The 12,519-nt window shown below is 48.1% G+C and overlaps 1 protein-coding gene across 1 annotated transcript in view; it reads right to left on the bottom strand.

The window, feature by feature from the left end:
• Klhl25 (kelch like family member 25) overlaps positions 1-10,724 on the bottom strand; it is a 32,847-nt gene extending 22,123 nt beyond the window's left edge. Inside the window, exon 1 of the mRNA XM_027922398.2 lies at positions 10,583-10,724. The gene's annotated coding sequence lies outside the window, so the exon portion shown is untranslated. The remainder of the gene's footprint in view (positions 1-10,582) is intronic.
• Positions 10,725-12,519: the final 1,795 nt, after the last annotated feature.

Raw genomic sequence — 12,519 nt, 5'->3', positions numbered from 1 at the left:
AAGTGTGGGGACCTGTATGGGGCCCTCCATTTCCCCCTCCCCCAGTTTGTACTACCACATAGCCAGCTGCCAGGGGATCCAGCACCTTCTAACCCACAGGTGGCCATCACCTACTAAAACACTTGCCCTGCTCTGTTCCTCCCTTCACTAGCAGAAGGCTTCCTATCCCATGGACCACCTTGATCTCCTCCAAAACAACAGTACTTGGTGGTTTGCAGAGGGCAGGGCCTTGGGCAGCAAAAGTACACCATGCATGGGCTGCTGAGCTCGGGCATTGCAGTTGATGATTCTAGGTCTCTTGAAATTACATATGTATGTATATTTATAGCAAATACATGGGTATCCATAAATAGTCACTTGCTCATGTACACTTTTAACATATCGCTGAGCCATCAAGTTCCATTAAACCTTCCATGATGATGAATCTGTGCATTAGGTTTTCTTTTCTGGTCCTACCTTTATTGCTGCAGACTGGGTTAGCCCAGAGCCCCTGTCCCCACGTCTCCCCTCTTCCACTAATACAGTACCAGATGGTTACTTGTTGACTACCCTCCTGCTCAAAAGCCTGATAGGAGGCTTGGCATCTGAACCTCATTCAATCTGTTGCCCCTGTTCTAGCTCCACTGCCCACCCTAGCCCCTCTTCCTCCATAATCCTTATCAGGTCACGCACTCTGGTCTTCACATTTGTTCATCAGTACAGGGCCTTGTACATAGCAGATGCTCAAAAAAATTAATGCAATGATTAATTCCTAGGTACCTACAATATGCCAGGCCTACAAGTGCCAAGGATGTGGTAAATAATAAAGCACCACTGTCTTCTCTCCTGGAATTACCATTCTAACTCCCTCTGTTTCTTTGCTGCATGCAGTATTGTCACATTTCTCCTACTGCTGGTCAGCGTTCTTCATGTTGCTGTGTATTGTGCCCCTATCTATATTTACAACTCCTCGAGCGAGGACATATTCTATGTCATATGAGATGTTCACATTAGATTGACACATTAGATGCTCAATAAATTCAGTGGAATGGAAAGTGGATTAACCACAACATTTACTGGAGTAAAAAATGAAAATGATCCAGAGATCTGTTAAACCCACATAAAAGGTCCCCAGAGTCTGCCATCTGAAGTATGATTGACATGTTTCATATGTAAACATTTTAAATGCTAGATGGGGAAAAGCCACCCTCAACCCTGTTCTGGATAGTGGTCCGTAAATCACACAAAGCAAATTGGAGAAACTAATCCTAACTAGCCTAGCAGAATGGCTGGCTATGAAGTGTCTCTGGTTTCAAATGCTAGCACCTGTAAAAACAGCCTGTGTTACTTATAGTCTGAGTCTCAGTTTTCTCATCTGGAAAAAAGATAATATAAATAAACAATAAGTTTTAAATAACTTTTGTTACAATATAACTTATAATACTTCTATTTTATTGGTTATTGTTGATTTCTTTCTGTGCCTTATTTTTTTTGTGTGTGAGAGAGAGAGAGAGAGAGAGAGAAAGAATATCTTTTTATAGATAGAACAACACAATGCCTTTATTTTTATGTGGTACTGAGAATTGAACCCAGGTACCGTGCGCTAGGCGAGCGCTCTACCGCTGAGCCACAATCCCAGCCCATCTGTGCCTTATTTTTAAATTGAACTTTTATCATATGTTGTGTGTATAGGGAAGAACATAGTATCTCTAGTGATAAGTACTCTTTAAGGTTCTGGGCACCTGTTGAAGGTTGTGGGATATGTCCTCCAAGGATATCGGGGGCTTTTGTAACTACCCCTAGCTCAAGGTACTGTCCTAAAAATTAACTGAGAGACAAGACATCAAGAGTTAAGCACAAGGGGCAACGTAAAGTTCACTCAATTCATGAGAGCTCCTGTTATTAATGCTGGTGTGGCTGATGTATCCTGCCAGTGGAACTCCTAGATGACTCCTGATCTCCACCTGGGGTCTTATTCCTGTGAACATGTTGCTCCATACAGCAAAGGGATTTGCAAATGAAATGAATCTTTGCTCCAGATGTAATTAATGATGTTACCAATCAGGTGACCTGAAGAGAGGGGGACTATTTGTGTGAGTGTGACCTAGTCCATGAGCCCTTTAAAAGCAATTTTCTCCTGCTGGTCACAGACTGAAAGTCAGGTTTTCGAAGCAGAACAGGATTTGAAGTCCCTCTGCAGGGCTGAAGATGGAAGGGGCAGGTGGCATGGAGGGAACTCAGCCCTAAGACTACCCAGAACCCAATTCTGCCAACAACCAGAAAGAGCTCAGACACAGGATCTCCCCAGAGCTCAGGAGGAGAGCCCATCCACCTGACACCTTCATTTTGGACTTGTGAAACTTGAAGCAGAGAACCTAGTTGAGCTAACCCAGACTCCCAGCCTGCAGAACCATGCACTAATAAATATGTTAAGCTGCTCAACTTGTGGTGACTTGCCATGTTGCCATAGAAACTAATACAGAGCCCCCGTTATCCTTGGAGGACATATCCCACAACCTCCAACAGGTGCCCAGAACCTTAAAGAGTACTGAACACTAGAGATACTATGTTCTTCCCTATACACACAACATATGATAAAAGTTCAATTTAAAAATAAGGCACAGAAAGAAGTCAATAATAACCAATAAAATAGAACTATTGTAAGATATATTGTAACAAAAATTATTTAAAAGTTATTATTTATTTTTGGAATTTTGCATTTAATAGTATCATACTGCAGTTCACCCCGGATAACTGAAACCATGAAAGTCCAAGTGCAGATAAGGGGGGACTACTGTGCAGGCCCACTTGGCCTCTAGCCACAATGTATATGTATTAAAAGCATATCAGGTGCTCATCTAAAAGGTTCTGAGAAAACGTGAAGTGTTCTGCATTCTTCAATTGCTGGCTGTATGAGGTTTGAGAGTGGAGGCTGTCTTATTTAGCTCTGGCATTTAGCACAGTGGGTAGCATGGGTTCTCAATAATTTCATTTAATAAAGTTCCAACTTCCTGAACTGTTAGGAACAACATGGCTTCACCAAGCTGGCCTCACCATTGCATGTGCAGCCAATTATGAGGTGTTCATGGGCAATTATCTAGGCCAACCCCAGCAAAGTCCTCTTTTTGGCCTAGAAGAAACTGCGGGCACTGGAAACTGCTTAGGATGCCGTCCAGCAACAAGGTAGCTGTGAGTCCATATGCAAAGATATCTTGCTTTACACACCAAGTGACCACTCTGTAGGGGGACCTGCCTTGGCCCATGGCCGGCTCCGAGGGCTAAGCTGGCCAGGCAAACCCTGAAATTTTGCATGTAATTGTACCTTCCACTAAAAAGTCCTGGACGAAATGGTAAAAATAGCAACTGCAATTTCCTGCAATGCAGATATCCCAGTGAGTCCCAGTGCCTAAAAGCAAACCTGGCCATCCAACCTCTCTCCAACTCAGTGAAACACCTGCCTGCAAGCGGTGCCCAGGACAGAAGTGGCCCACTGGTGCCCCCACCTCCAGGGCATCTCCAGAGTGAGACGCTTCCTCACTTCCTTAAACACTCAGTCTTCAGAATCAAGGGGTGGCCAATAAAGCAAAAGTGCCCTTCAGCCCTCCCTCTCCTTACTAGACAAATTACACATGAGGAGGCCTCCCTTCGAGAGGCCTTTGGGAGCCCCACTGTCCCCTTGACTGCCCTCTCACCTCCCCCACCATGCCTGTCTCAACCAGGTCCGGCTGCCTGGGATAACAGGAGCCTCCTCTGGGGCTCAGTCCTGATCATCCCCAGGGCAGCAGGGGAATTGCAGCCAAACTGGATGTTGCTTCTCCAAGGGTGGGAGGCAAGGCCACTTGGGAAATGACAGAAGAGCCTGATGAGTGCCACTAGGCAGTAATGAATTCCCCTGGGGGCCCTGGCTGTGGCCCCACCATCCCTTGACTCCTCTGTCAAGGGCCTGGTTTCCACCATTCAAGATCGGCTTCTCTTTCTCCTTTAGTCTCCATAGCTTTTCCCTGGCCCGCTTCTGTCTCCAAATCAAGTACAAGAGCCTTTTGGTAAATCTTCTGCTTGTTTTGAAGCTTTCTGTTACAGGAATACAGACAAAGACCCCCAAAGTAATATACATGGAAATTAACAAAGTTTTGGAGCTGCAGCCTTTGATCTCTATTAACAGGTCTGTGGTGGCCAACTTTTGGAGCCTTTTCATGGAGTGGTGAGGGAACTTTCTCTGTCCTGCTAGCTCATTTCTTCATTGCTACAGGTGGGACAGGAGGCAACTCCCCGACTGGCCAGGCCTCTGAGAGGTGCTCTGGAGCTGAGCCAAACTTTTCTCAGGACAGGTGAATTTCTTTGCATCTCACCTAAAGCCATCTCCGCTGACCATAGGCAAAGTCATCCCAGGCCAACTCTTGGATACACTCTTGTTTAGAAACCCTGAATTCACTCAAATGTTTCAGCCTTCAGATATTTGGCCCTCACTAGTAAAAGCCATGCCTCCTTGTGTTTGCAGAGCTTCTGAGCATAAAATGAATTTCCAGGAATGTTTTCCCATGCACCGGGCACAGCAGCTAGCAGGGGGCAGGGCTGGACAGGGATTAAAGGGCCTCATTTCACAGATGCATACACAGGGCCACAAGCTCTGCTCAATCCCCAGCTGAGGCCAGGAGACCAATAGGAGGCAGAACTAGCCCTGGCTAAATGTTGATCCTTTGGAAAAACAGAGGCGGATTAGAATCAAAAGAGAAAGCCTGAATACACTGGATCAATTTTTTTTTTTTTTTTAAAGGAATGAGATTTGCTTCATCATGTTAACTAAAACTGAATATGTGAATAATATCAAGGATGGGTGAAAATGTGGAGAAATAAAACTAAGTTTATCTGCAAGGCATCTGACTTTAATGATGGAAATTAACAGTCTCACTTTTTCATAAAGATGCACAGTCAAGGATGTTCAAGACTTCATTGCTTGTAATGAGGAAAATCAGGCATGACCCAAAAGTATCTCTTTAGGAGACAAAGGGATGAAAGATAGTGGTCTGGTCACAGTGCGGAATATTATGTGCCCATGAAAAGGGTAAAAGTTTCTCCACACACTGAGTGATAGAAGTTGTAGAGTACTGAGTAGGATCCAAATAATGGAAAAATCAAAATCCATACATAATCTATATTTGTGAATATATACCAGGGAGAGGGACATAGTTTCATATCACGTTTTGTTATTTCCCCCCTCTATTGTTCATTTATAAAAAGAACCTATTGGTGTGCTAATTAAAAAAAAAAAAAAGATAACTTAAAAGCACAATATTTTCCTTAGTCTCCCTACGCATCAGAAGACCATACGACGTCATGGTTGCAGCCTTCCCTGGTGCCTCGTTCACGCCCCTCTCCAGCCTGTGCCATCCCAGTCCTGACACTCTCTCAGATCTTCTCATGGCTGGCTCACACACCACCACCCCACAGAGGCCTTCCTAGACCCCCTCCATCCACGTGGCTCCTCCGCCCCTTGATCCTTTCTCTCTCACCTCCCTGTCCACGCCCCCACAAGCCCTTCCTACAGCTGCATTTATATGGTCTGTTATCTGTCTCCCTCAGTTGAACAGGAGTCCCAGAAGGGTGGGGCCTCATCTTGTTTTCTGCTGAATTCCAGAGCCTGGCAGAGAACTGACGGCAAAAAATACTCATTGGACATAATGGAATAGAGACCAACAATGATCTTACTCTCCAATGTGCAAACTGAGGCAGACTCCCCACATGCCACTCACACCCCAGCACTGTGCCAAGATACTCACTGCCTGTGATACCCTTCTCCCTTATTTCTGAGACTGTCAATTCACAACAGAGGCATTCACAGGTCAAGGGACTTGCTGACCAAGGACTCACAGGCCCAGCTCTGGTGAAGCAGAATGTACACTCTGGACGCTGGATGCACTGTCATGGTGTTTTAGAAAAAGACTCCTGGCCCTCACTTCTACCCAGACAAATCAACCTGGCCAACTGCAAACCTGGCAGACAATTCATCTTGAGGTTTGGACTAGGAATGCTTCTCTTATCTTAATTAGGAAATTAATTCTGTTTGGCCGAGATTGAGGTGCAGTCAGACCCTCCTTGGGGGTTCAACAGGAATAGGCAGAGAACATGCAAGGCTTCTTTGTTTCTGTCCCTCCTATCTCTGTACCCTACTTCCACACAGCTGCCAGGCAAAGGCGTTGATCTTGTGGAGGTGGAGAGAGTGACGCACAAGGTGAATGTGGTCCTCAGGCGGGCAGCAGCCACAGCTCTCCCACGGCCATGCTCAGTGGGAGGAGCCATCCAACAGGTCTTGCAGGTGCCTCCTGGGCAAAGGCTGGCACTCAGCCTCCTCCTTCTGTCCCCCTCATCTCCTCACAATCCCTGTTGTTCAAAGGGACACTCTGACTATCTCTGGTGGCTCTGGTTCTGTGCCCAGGGGAAACCCCACAGGCAAGGTCTCATCCCATCTGTTACAGAGCAGGGGCTCCTCTATTTGCTGCCCAGCTCCCTCCCCAGGACCAGTCAGTGACGGTGAGCAAAGTGAGTCACCCACATGGCATCTTCCTTTGAGCCCATGCTTGCTCCCCCTGGGCCCAGACTGGTACTTCCTGACCCAGTCTTCTGGCTTCCCCAGTCCCCTCACCCACGGGCATATGCAGGCCCCAAACTCTGAAGGAGTGGGCAGGGAGCTAAGGGAGGTTGGAAGAAGAGCCCTATCCCTCTGGAGATACTGGGAAAACCCAATCCATCTCCAGTCGTCAAGATGAGGAAACAAGGAGCTTAGCTACTGCACTCCTCTCATTCTACCAGAATCATCCTAGACAGGGAAGAGGAGGGTCCAGAGAGGGAGAGTAACCCCAAAGCCCACAGTATGTATCAGAGGCAGAGATGGAACCAGAATCCACTCAGCTCCTGTTTTCTAACATGGCTCCTCTGGACTCCACTTGCCGCTTCTCAAATTCTTCCTACCTGTGAGGGCTGAGCCAACAACCCAAGCTGTGTAAAGCTGCTTGACATCAGAGCTTGCAGGAATCTTTCAGATATCACAGGAAAACATTTAACAGAAACACTACATGGAAGAGCAATGCCCATTTTTGTAGAAAGGCAAACTGAAGCTCACAAAGGTAAGGGGGCCTGCAGAGACACACAGCCAGGAGGGGCAGGACAGGTGGGACTCCCACCACTTTAGTGCTCTTTCTGCCAACAGGTTCTAGGTCTGAGGGACCCAACGGCAGGATGAAGAGGTGGAGCTAGTTTTCAGGCCTTAGTCGCTGAAACAGGGATAGCCCAAGGGAGCCTCAGCAGGGGAAGAAAGATTGGGTAGACCTTTATGCATTTGCAGAAAACACTGTGCAATTTCCCAACTAAATTGGATTTCTGAGACCACAGAGCTGTCACTTTTAAAAACAGGTCAATAAGCCACATGTGTCTGTCTACCCTTTATCATCCAAAAGGGCACTGAGACAGGGGTTGGAAGGAGCAGGGAGGCGGCTGAGGCCCAAGAAAGGGCTGCAAGCCAGCACCCAGCCTCAGTCTGTGCCCAGGGAATGGGGTGAGGGGAAAAGGAAGCTGGCTATGACCAATGTCCACTTGGTGCCAGAAGATTCTAGAGGAGTCTACACGGTGAGACTATTAATCTTTAGGATATCCCAGGAGAGGCCAGTAAGGCCCAGCGAGGTTACAGAATTCAGTCACAGACACCCAGCAGCATGGAGCCCCAGTCTGGGTCCACAGCTTGCACTCCTTCCACTGATACTGTACTGAGGGGCTTACGGAGAGCTTGCCCATCCCTGAAGCCATTCTCTGTCCCTCTAATTCCCCAAACTCCTACCTCCTAATGGCCCTTGAGGGACCTGAAGTCAGTGTGGTGAGGCAATGGCTTAAAGCCACTGGTATCAGCTTTTGCTACCTTTAGAACTAGTAATGGAGCTGGTGCTGCCCAGGGGAGGTGGTCCAGAAAAGGGGCTGAAACCTGCAGAAAGGTGGCTGCAATCACCAGGGGACAGATGTAGACTGATTAAGTCCTGCTGGGATGGTGTGACTAAAAGCTGCAGATACGTAAGCTCTCCCTCTTCCTGCCACTCCTTCCACTTGTCCAAACTAAGTGTTCCTGGTTTGGGGAAAATGTTTCGACAGCCCTGAGCAGGCAATTCAATTAGGAAATTTACCACATTAGACGAAAACCACTATCTCAGTCAGTCAGTTCATTTGTCTAGACACTCTATTTGCTTGTCCCAGCTCTGACAGCCCCCTCTGGCCAGGCTACACCCCCACTACCCTATGTTACAGAAGGACTAAGGGGTCAGGCCATGGGCTGGTCTTTAGGGACAATGGGGTAGGTTCTGTCAGGACCCCTCGCATTCAGAAGCCACCCAGTTTCCTGTGAGTGGACTACTGCCAATGCAGAGCAGACCACCACAGCTGAGAAGAACCTCTCCATCACCTCTCACTTGCATTCTCTCTGACCTCACCTGTGCCCTAACTTGACATCAACCTGAACTGGCTCTGGGAGAAATGTGGGTGGGTAGCAGGAGAGGAGAATCTGGGCTGAGGCATGCCTTTTCTATCTTAGACCAGGCATCCTCTCTCCAGGACACCTTTGCCACCTGCACTCTTCCTCAGTGTCCCCTCAGCTTCCCTTGCTGCCTTTATTAATCACTGGGGTTCTCTGTACTCTGATAGGGCCCCTGATCCACATGCCAGCACCCTCTCATCTAGGAGGTCCCTAAAAGCAGGGTCCCCAGTCAAGTCTGAAACAATGAATGAAATAATAAATGAAGGAATGAATGACTAAAACCACTCACTAAATTACACACTCACTCTATACTGGGAAGAACCAGGCCTGTTTTCACTGCAGACTGTACAGTCTGGCACAGGGTAATTTCTTTCTTTTCTTCCTGGTCTCCTTTCCCAACACTGGGTGCCCGCAGGTTTAAGATGCCATTAAGGACATCAGGCTACAGAAGCCGCCTCCAATGTGGAGCGTGCAACTTGCCCACAGCTCTTGTCTCTACACCACACACATAAATTCAGCAGCAGCCTGAGACCCAGGAAGAAGGTTTACTCTTCCATTTCTGTCTACTCTCCTTAATGACCTCCCTGGAGTCACTTCCTAACAAATTAATCAAAATTGAAATATCTGTGGGGCCTGGGAAAAGATAATTCTGTCAGGCTCCACAGGCACAGCTTGGAAACTCAGGAATCCAGGTCTTAGAAAGACCAACTCTAAGGGTGGGGAGGACCCTGTGTCCCACTCCTCCCAGCCCCCAGCTGCAATGCTTTCCCAACATCACCCAGAAATCCTAACGGCACACATAGGCCCACTGAGCATCAGTTCCACCTATGAAAGGGGAGACAGAGTCCCAGGATACCAAAGGCCTGAGTCTCAAGTCACAGTCTGGTCCTTGTGCCATAGGCAACTTCCCTCCTTCCCTGACCCACTGCCATGCCAGAGTGAAACCAAAGGACCCAAACACCTGACACACTTTGCCCTGACTCACCAGGGAGGGCCAGAGCCCAGTGAGCCTTCCCCAAGGGAGAGAGAGCACTGGGAGCTCAGCAGGACTCAAGAACCCAGATTAAAGGGAAGGGGCCTGGGCCGACCACCCACTTCCTTTGACCAGGTCTTTATGAAAATTCTTCTTACCTCAAAGACAGTGGGAGTGAACTTTGGGGTGGCTGAAGCAGCAGCACACACACAAAAAAGGAGTCTGGTGCCCCTGGGAACACAATTCCCCAAAGGCAAAGCTGCTAAAACAACTATGAAGGAGAAAAGGAAGGGGGGGAAAGGGAGGAATCCCGGGGCCAGGTCAAGATGCGGGAAGAAGAATCAGACTATATACTTGCTCTGGAGCTGCCAGGTTGGCCACCACCCAGCTGGACAGGTGGGTGTAACTTTGGGACTATTACCCATTTCTCCCTTCTCGTGAAACGCACAGAGATACAGGACTCTTGTCTAGTGGGGCATACAAGGCCTGGGGCAAAAGGGTAGCAGGCTCCAGGACCCGGCTGGAGTAGACCAACATTTCAATTCTTTTTCCTCGCAGGGCACCAGGCAGGGCCCAAGTGAACGGGGACTTCGCTCCGCCAGGGCGCAGAGCTCTGCCGCTCATATCCTCGAAGACAAGCAATCTCCGTTTTCCAGGATCAATAGTAATTTTTTAAAAAGAGAGTGTGTGGACTCAATGAATCAACCGCTCCCAGGGGGAAAAGTAGCAGCTCCCGTGCGCAACATCCATTTGCAAAACAATTCATTCCCTCGCCCAGGGCTCTTAGCAAATACCCTCGCGGAGTCCCCAGGCACAGACGCGACGGGAGGACTCCGGGCTAGGGGTTGGGGTGGCTAAGTGCTGCCGCCCTCCCCCCACATTGTCCCCTACCCCAGTGGCCCCAAGACTCGCGGTAGCCGGGGCAGCTCCGGGACCCCAGTCCCTCTGCGCTCCTCCCAGAACTCATGGCCTTGAGGAGGCTCACTTTGCCCAGGACTCCACGAACCGGGTCCAGCCCGGGGGAGGTGACAAGTCCCCGGTGCGGTGGCCGGAGCGCGGACGCAAGCCCGCCAGAGGACGGCGCCCCCAGCCTGGCTCAGTCCAGCCCAGGCACTCACCGCTCCGGGCGCTGCCGTCCGCCGTGCTCAGAGACCCCTGGCCGTCCGCACGAGCTCCGCAGCCACTGCGCCGCCTCCCCTGACCGGCTGCCCACGGCCCCGAATGCGCCCGCCGCGGTACCGCCGAGGCGCCGCCAACAAACTAGTTTCTCCGGCCTTCCCGCCCCGCCTCCCGGCCCGAAGCGTAACAGCCAATCAGAGGTGGCGCCTCTGTGACGGATGGGCGTCCGAACCCATAGTGCCGCCTCACAAGCAGAAAGAGGTGGGCGTCCAGACCGCGCCGGTATCGCGGGGAGGCGGGGCAGAGCAAGGAAAAGGACTTCGACCAGATTCTTAAAGGGACAGGCGCTGCCCTCCCCCAGAGGCCCGAGTATGGGAACAGAATGTGACGGTGTTCCAGAGCTTTCCGAAGGAGGGAGCTTTGTAGTTTGCGCGTCTGTCCCGGAATCACAGGCGTTGTAGACTTCTTCGCAAAGTCACACTTTAGTTGTCTCAACGTTAAGGGAGCCCTTTCTTTTTTAATCCGAACGTTTGTGATTTTCTGCAGCCACCAAACCCCAAGTGTACAAGGAATCTATATTTCAAGCGGAACTTCAGCTCTTTTATGTCATTTTTTACTAAATTTCTTTTATAAACCAGCCTTTAAATACTCATTCATTCATCCGCCCATCCATTAATTTATTTCACGAACCATTTTAATGGACGCCTTTGCGAAGTGCTAGTCTGAGGGGGCGGGGTGTGGAGAGAACGATCTGTAATTCCAATTTGACGTCCTTGCAAATCCGTGTTTGCAAATCATCCCACCTCTTCAGCCTGCTGTGTGTCCAGTTTCTTCATATGTAAAATGGCAGATAAAAACTACTCAGTGGATTATTCAGGGGATTAAAGGAGACAAAAAGTGTGCAATAAATTTGCCCTTTCTTTTCTCCTTCCTACTGAAAATCAATGATTAAAGTATATCACTCAAAAATACAAAGAACCTTGGTAAAATAAAGTGATAAGCGCCATAAAAGCCAAGAATGGAGTAAGGAGAATTCCCAGAAAGCAGAGATCATGCTGATATGCAGGTGCAAGGAAGGCTGATAGAGGAGAAAGGGAATGTACAAAAGATTTGGAAGAGGGTTAGGATTGTGACTAGTGGAAACTGAGAAATAGAATCCAGGGGCAGAAATCTGTTTACACTGCTCATAAGAGATTCCCTGGCTTAAAAGGCTATTAGACAATAGAGAAGGCATCACCAACAAAGATATTTGGGGGAAAACAGTTTGATGTACAGGCAAACAGCAGTGTGAGTTCTGAATCTGAATAACAGCTCTGTTCCTCATGAGCTATATATGACTGTAAGCAGATTGCTGGTACCCTCTGAGGGTCTGGTTCTTATGGGTGAAAGGAGGATTCTAAAACCTTTCTTGCAGAGTTATTGTAAAGATTAAGTAAGATAATATATGCAATGAACCTGGCACCCGGTATGTGTTCAATATCTCCATTTGGCCCAGATCTGGAGACATTTAAGACACTAGGATTCAGATATTTAAGAGCAGGATTGGCCAGAGGTGAAAAGCTGGCCAAGTGTACTTTTAAGGTACCTTCCAAAAGGAAAACACAACATCAAAATAATTGCTCCATTAAAGAAATGACACAGATCATATTTGTAGTTTTAGCATCCTGCCAAGTTTCTAGGGCTAGAGTATTTATATAATTGTTGATTGGATGAAACTTCACATGCAAAATTGATTCCTAGCAAGTTCTTAACCATTGCTTATTATTCCTTACAGGTTTTCTGAGAAATTATAAGTGCCAACCATCTAAAATCTGGTCCACATTATCATTTTCTCCTCTTCAACTTCAAGGCTTAAATTAGGTAGTGGAATATATTAAAATCAAATATAGTCAATGGAATGAAATCAGAGCAAGAACACATGTTGAGTTATTGAATT

The sequence above is a fragment of the Marmota flaviventris genome, chromosome 2, assembly GCF_047511675.1.
Source record: "Marmota flaviventris isolate mMarFla1 chromosome 2, mMarFla1.hap1, whole genome shotgun sequence".
Lineage (NCBI taxonomy): Eukaryota > Metazoa > Chordata > Mammalia > Rodentia > Sciuridae > Marmota > Marmota flaviventris.
The sequence above is the reverse complement of the archived record's forward strand: the minus strand, read 5'-3'. Positions and strand labels throughout refer to the sequence as shown.